Source organism: Coregonus clupeaformis, unplaced genomic scaffold, assembly GCF_020615455.1.
Source record: "Coregonus clupeaformis isolate EN_2021a unplaced genomic scaffold, ASM2061545v1 scaf0722, whole genome shotgun sequence".
In the NCBI taxonomy this organism is placed as follows: domain Eukaryota; kingdom Metazoa; phylum Chordata; class Actinopteri; order Salmoniformes; family Salmonidae; genus Coregonus; species Coregonus clupeaformis.
Genome location: NW_025534177.1, coordinates 575 through 7631, shown reverse-complemented (window position 1 = coordinate 7631; position 7057 = coordinate 575). Strand labels below are relative to the sequence as shown.

The 7057-nt window shown below is 38.1% G+C and overlaps 1 long non-coding RNA gene across 1 annotated transcript; it reads right to left on the bottom strand.

The window, feature by feature from the left end:
- Window positions 1-2435: 2435 nt before the first annotated feature.
- Window positions 2436-3540, bottom strand: LOC121564504. Its single transcript, XR_006000197.2, has 3 exons — window positions 3119-3540; window positions 2589-2642; window positions 2436-2503 (listed from the first exon to the last, which is right to left on the bottom strand). It is a non-coding gene; the product is annotated as an uncharacterized LOC121564504 (long non-coding RNA).
- Between the last annotated feature and the right edge of the window lie 3517 nt (window positions 3541-7057).

The following is a 7057-nucleotide window of genomic DNA, read 5'->3' as shown; positions in this document are numbered from 1 at the left end:
TCTTAGTCCATGTCGCTCTGTCATTGGTTGTCCATATATGTATATACTGTATTCTATAATATTCTACTGTATCTTAGTCCATGTCGCTCTGTCATTGGTTGTCCATATATGTATATACTGTATTCTATAATATTCTACTGTATATGCCGCTCTGTCATTGCTTGTCCATATTCAGTTGAAGTCGGAAGTTTACATAGACTTAGGTTGGAGTCATTAAAACTCGTTTTTCAACCACTCCACACATTTCTTGGTAACAAACTATAGTTTCTATACACAATTCCCCAAAATGACAAAGCAAACACAGGTTCTTAGGAATGTTTTTCACATTTATTAAAATCTGAAATACCTTATTTACATACAGTTGAAGTCGGAAGTTTACATTCACTCCACACATTTCTTGTTAACTATAGTTTTGGCAAGTCAGTCAGGACATCTAGTTAGTGCATGGCACAAGGACATTTTCCAAACATTGTTTACAGACAGATTATTTCACTTATTCACTGTATCACAATTCCAGTGGGTCAGAAGTTTACATACACTAATTGACTATGCCTTTAAACAGCTTGGAAAATTCCAGAAAATGATGTCATGGCTTTAGAAGCTTCTGATAGGCTAATTGACATCATTTTGAGTCAATTGGAGGTGTACCCGTGGATGAATTTCAAGGCCTACCTTGAAACTCAGTGCCTCTTTGCTTGACATCATGGGAAAATCAAAAGAAATCAGCCAAGACCTCAGAAAAAAAATGGTCTGGTTCATCCTTGGGAGCAATTTCCAAATGCCTGAAGGTACCACATTCATCTGTACAAACAATAGAATGCAAGTATAAACACCATGGGACCACGCAGTTGTCATACCACTCAGGAAGGAGACGCGTTCTGTCTCCTAGAGATGAACGTACTTTGGTGCGAAAAGTGCAAATCAATCCCAGAACAACAGCAAAGGACCTTGTGAAGGTGCTGGAGGAAACAGGTACAAAAGTATCTATATCCACAGTAAAACGAGTCTTATATCGACATAACCTGAAAGGCCGCTCAGCAAGAAAGAAACCACTGCTCCAAAACCGCTATAAAAAGCCAGACTACAGTTTGCAACTGCACATGGGGACAAAGATTGTACTTTTTGGAGAAATGTCCTCTGGTCTGATGAAACAAAAATAGAACTGTTTGGCCATAATGACCATCGTCAATTTGTAAGTCGCTCTGGATAAGAGTGTCTGCTAAATGATGTAAATGTAAATGTTATGTTTAGAGGAAAAAGGGGGTAGGCTTGCAAGCCAAAGAACACCATCCCAACCGTGAAGCACGGGGGTGGCAGCATCATGCTGTGGGGTTGCTTTGCTGCAGGAGGTACTGGTGCACTTCACAAAATAGATGGCATCATGAGGAAGGAAAAATATGTGGATATATTGAAGCAACATCTCAAGACATCAGTCAGGAAGTTAAAGCTTGGTCGCAAATCGGTCTTCCAAATTGACAATGACCCCAAGCATACATCCAAAGTTGTGGCAAAATGGCTTAAGGACAACAAAGTCAAGGAATTGGAGTGGCCAATACAAACCCCTGACCTCAATCCTGTAGAAAATGTGTGGGCTGAACTGAAAAAGCGTGTGCGAGCAAGGAGGCCTACAAACCTGACTCAGTTACACCAGCTCTGTCAGGAGGAATGGGCCAAAATTCACCCAACTTATTGTGGGAAGCTTGTGGAAGGCTATCCGACACGTTTGACCCAAGTTAAACAATTTAAAGGCAATGCTACTGTAGTGTATGAAGAATTATGACTTTGCTAATGTTTTCAAGTGGAACCTGAGAGGATGTTTATTCAGTTTTACAGGGAGACGTTTTAGAGTGACACCCCCATAGAACAGAGGAAGTCTGTTTGTTGGAGACAGGTGATTGGACAGTATGGGGAACCACCCATATCTTGGTAAAGATTATAAGTACTGGGTTGTAACAAAGAAGATCAGAACAGACATATTATTTTGGGACACTGTTCTCCGGATGCTGCAGACGTCTGTAAACTTATGCTGAAATCTTGTGATATAAATAAAACTTATAATCAAAGCACAGTATAAGCGGACTCCTTGGTTTCACAGCATAATTAGCAACGTTAACTCGACACTACACTACCAAATACTAATTGAGTGTATGTGAACTTCTGACCCACTGGGAATGTGATGAAAGAAATAAAAGCTGAAAGAAATAATTCTCTCTACTATTATTCTGACATTTCACATTCTTAAAATAAGGTGGTATACCATAATTTGCAAATAAATTCATAAAAAATCCTACAATGTGATTTTCTGGATTTTTTTTCTCAATTTGTCTGTCATAGTTGACGTGTACCTATGATGAAAATTACAGGCCTCTCTCATCTTTTTAAGTGGGAGAACTTGCACAATATGTGGCTGACTAAATACTTTTTTTCCCCACTGTACCTTTAATGTATCCAGCAGGCATCTCAGAAGCCACAGGCTCATCAAGCAGGGATGGCAGCTCTTGGTCTAAAATATAAGAACAAATCATGCTGTTATTTAACCTTTCTACATTTACAATTTCGAGATCAATATCTTGATTTGTTAAAGAAACCTGATTCTGATGCTCTGTCTTGGCCAGCTTCTTCCTGGCTGCCACTTGGACTAACTGAGAAAACAGAAGGAAAAACATGAAGACATACTTTGCTTTTGAAACTGGCACAGAACCAAACGTGAAGGGATGTCAGTCAGGAGCTCAGTGGGAAGGTTCATGAATCCCAACAAAAATAAATGCTAAGCATTATTTATTTATTTATTTATTATGCTTTTAGTTTGATGGCAAATCCATACAGATATTTACAAACATGGCATCACACTTGTGTTTTACCCCAGAAGAATAGGGTGATTTCACTACTGTTGTAAATACAAGTTTCACCCATACACAGCACCACAACTATTTGGAAAGTTCTAACAGTATGCACAAAGTAGTAAAATGACTTTAAATAAGCTAATATGCAAAAATATGATGGTAATTGTATTATTTTGAATGGCTTTGAAAGGTTTGTAAAGCTATAATACTTCATACAATTCAATTGTTTACCCTAAAACTAATTGTTTACCCTAAAACTACAACCAGACACTTACTGTCGCTCTGGCTTGAGGTGGCACATGGCCTCAAGTCCTCTGCATCTGCAACTTCAGAGAATATCACAGATGTCAAACCGTTACCACATTTATAGTACACACTTAACAGATTTTCCTGTTCATCCCATACAGTTGGTAGGAACAGAACTTTGAGAAAGTAGGCTTGTTTATCAGACTTGAAACATTATGTACCTTGTTGTAGGGTCTTTTCAAAGACACTGGCTCTTGAAGTTACTAGGATAGCCACATTAGCAGCTAATTAGCGTTTCATTTTGGGGGGGTAAATGCAGGTGAATATATGGATCAAAGTCACCTTGTCCTAGAGAGATTTACACTGTTATCAAAACGTTACGCCAGGGTAAGCCTATCTTCCACCCAATGTAAAGCTGGGGTATATAAGATTTTCGTTGTTATTCTGTCCCTCACTGTTCAAATAAACCTACCATTAAAATTATAGACTGATCATTTCTTTGTCAGTGGGCAAACGTACAAAATCAGCAGGGGATCCAATACTATTTTCCCTCACTGTAAAATACCCCATTAAAAAATTAATAATCTAAAATGTGAAGTTTTGTCACACAACACAATGCCCAGTGGTGTAAAGTACTTAAATAAAAATACTTTAAAGTACTACTTAAGTCATTTTTTGGGTATCTGTACTTTACTTTACTATTTCTACTTTTGACAACTTTTACTTCACTACATTCCAAAAGAAAATGATGTACTTTTTACTCCATACATTTTCCCTGACACCTAAAAGTACTCGTTACATTTTGAATGCTTAGGACAGAAAAATGGTCAAATTCACGTAATTATCAAGAGAAAATCTGAGTGTTGGTGTGCCCCTGGCTATCCATAAATACAATTAAAAAAATAAAATGGTGTGTCGTCTGGTTTACTTAAAATTAGGAATTTTTAATTATTTATACATTTTCTTTGACTTTTGATAGTAAAGTATATTTTAGCAATTACATTTACTTTTGATACTTAAGTATATTTAAAACCACATACTTATAGACTTTTACTCAAGTAGTATTTTACTGGGTGACTTTCAGTTTTACTTGAGTCATTTTCTATTAAGGTATCTTTACTTTTACTCAAGTATGACAGTTGGGTGCTTTTTCTACCACTGACAATGCCACAGATGTCTCAAGTTTTGAGGGAGCATGCAATTGGCATGCTGACTGCAGGAATGACCACCAGAGCTGTTGCCAGATAATTTAATGTAATTTCTCTACCATAAGCCGCCTCCAACTTTGTTTTAGAGAATTTGGCAGTATGCCCAACCACCCTCACAACTGCAGACCAAGTGTATGGTGGTGTGTGGGCGAGCGGTTTGCTGATGTCAATGTCGTGAACACAGTACCCCATGTTAGTGTCAGGGTTATGGTATGGGCAGGCATAAGCTACGGAGAAGGAACAAAATTGCATTTTATCAATGGCAAATTTAATGCACAGAGATACCATGACAAGATCCTGAGGCCCATTGTCCTGCCGACATCACGTCATGTTTCAGCATGATAATGCAGGGCCCAATGTCACAAGGATCTGTACACAATTCCTGGAGGCTGAAAATGTCCCAGTTCTTCCATGTCCTGCATACTCACCAGACATGTCACCCATTGAGAATGTTTGGGAGGGCTGGATCGACGTGTACCACAGCTTGTTCCAGTTCCCGTCAATATACAGCAACTTCCGCGCAGCCACTGAAGAGGAATGAGACAACATTCCACAGGCTCCCCGAGTGGCTCAGCGGTCTAAGGCACTGCATCTCAGTGCTTGAGATGCAGTGACTTAGATTCCAGGCTATCACAACCGGCCGTGATTGGGAGTCCCACAGGGCAGCGCACAATTGGCCCAGCGTCGTCCGGGTTTTGCCGGTGTAGGCCGTCATTGTAAATAAGAATTTGTTCTTAACTGACTTGCCTAGTTAAATAAAGGTTGAAAAAAACAAACAAAGAAAAACAATCAACACATCAACTCTATGCAAAGTAGAAGTGTCCTGGAGGAGGCAGCGGCAGATACTCTGTTCTCATGTAATGGGGTAGGGCCCAGTGCTGCCAATTTAGCAATTTTGTTGCTAGATTTAGCAACTTTTCAGACTACCCTGGCTACTTTTTTTCAAACAGCACCTAGCAACAAATTTAACTACTTTTAAAAACTTTTTGGAACTTTTAGCAACTTTTGAAAAGTGACTCATACACTAAAATGCACACATTTTCTCTCTAAATGACACAAAAACGATTTTCTCTGTCACACACTCAGTCACAACACACGTGCCTGGCTGCAAAAGTGCATTATGAGTGATGTCAGCAGCAGGCGTTCAGCTCGTGCACAGGAAGCAGCAGGCCAGCCAAGCAGCACAATAACATTTACATTTTTTACATTTAGCAGACGCTCTTATCCAGAGCGACATACAGGAGCAATTAGAGTTAAGTGCCTTGCTCAAGGGCACATCGACAGATTTTTCACATTGTCGGCTCAGGGATTAGAACCAGTGACCTTTCGGTTACTGGCACAATGCTCTTAACCACTAAGCTACCTGCCGCCCCGACCTGGAGAGAGCTGGAGAGAGATGCCTAGCGCACACTTCATTATTTGAGTTAAGTTGCTTGTTCAATAAGATAGCATATATACCTTGTTATTAGCTTGTACCTATAATTGTTGATCAGTCAGGTAGCATGTTAACTAACTACCAATACACTGCTTGAAACTATAATTGTTCAGAATGTGTAGGTTTACTAGTTAATAAGAAAATAAATCATATATAATTGTTCAATAATGTGTAATGTGTAATTGTTCAATAATTCAATGTGTTATGTTTAAAAATAAAAAAATATCTGATCATATAAAATGTTATGTGTTTAAATTACTTTTACGAATACACATATGTGATAATAAACAAACAAATCTGAACTAACAAATGTCAAATCATATTTGTCGCTGAGATGGCCAGTCAATTTGATTGACGTTATTGTGTATTCAACGTAATGACGTCATTTTACGTTATTACGTAATGACTTCATCACGCGCACAATTCTTCACAATGAAGAAAGCGCCAGAACTGTGCAGTCAAGAAAATAACCTTTGTGTGTATTTATTACTACAGGTATGTAATAGCATGTTTAAACTTTATAATGTCGAAAGAACATGTCATACCATGCTAGTTAACACACCCGTTAAGGTATTGTAACGTTTGGTAAAGGTTTGATGTGTTATTTTTGAGTCAATCCGAGTGAGTGAAAGAACGTGATAAAAACGATTTTACAAGTCACATAGCTAGATATTTTGGGTTTGTCTGAGTGAATGTACATAATTTTCTCATGATATTTTCATAAATAATCAATTTATTAGATATTTCTGAGTTGGTTTAGCATGTTTTTGGTTTTGTGTAAAATTCACATGCTGGTAAAATGGCGGCTACTCTCGGTCAGCGTCAACAGACTTCAGTGAGGACAGTGCGGGTGCATCAGATAGAGACAATTTCACGGTCGCACTACTGTTTTGAAGCTGAATGTAATAATTATCAGTTTTCTACATGTGTACTAATATTCAGACACATTCTGTTGTTTCTGTCTTTATCAATAAATGTTGCTATGGTGTGAACAGGAAATACAATTGTTTTTTGATTGAAGCAATACAGTGAAGACAAGGTTATTCAGGAAATTAGCACACAGTGCTGTCTAAAACAAACTGTAACCTTGTACTAAATGGATTTTGTGTCATTTATGCATTTATCTACTATAGGTTAGGTATTAGCTCAAAAGTATTGTGGAGCTCCTGCACCTTAATATAAACAGTACCGGCACCCAAAATGAGTATTGGCACCTATTTCAGTCCAAGTCATGCACTGAATTAGATCATTGAACAAGAAAAAAGTGAAAATATTTTTTAGAGAATAAAGAAAGTGCCAGAACTGTCAACACTAACTTTTGTGTC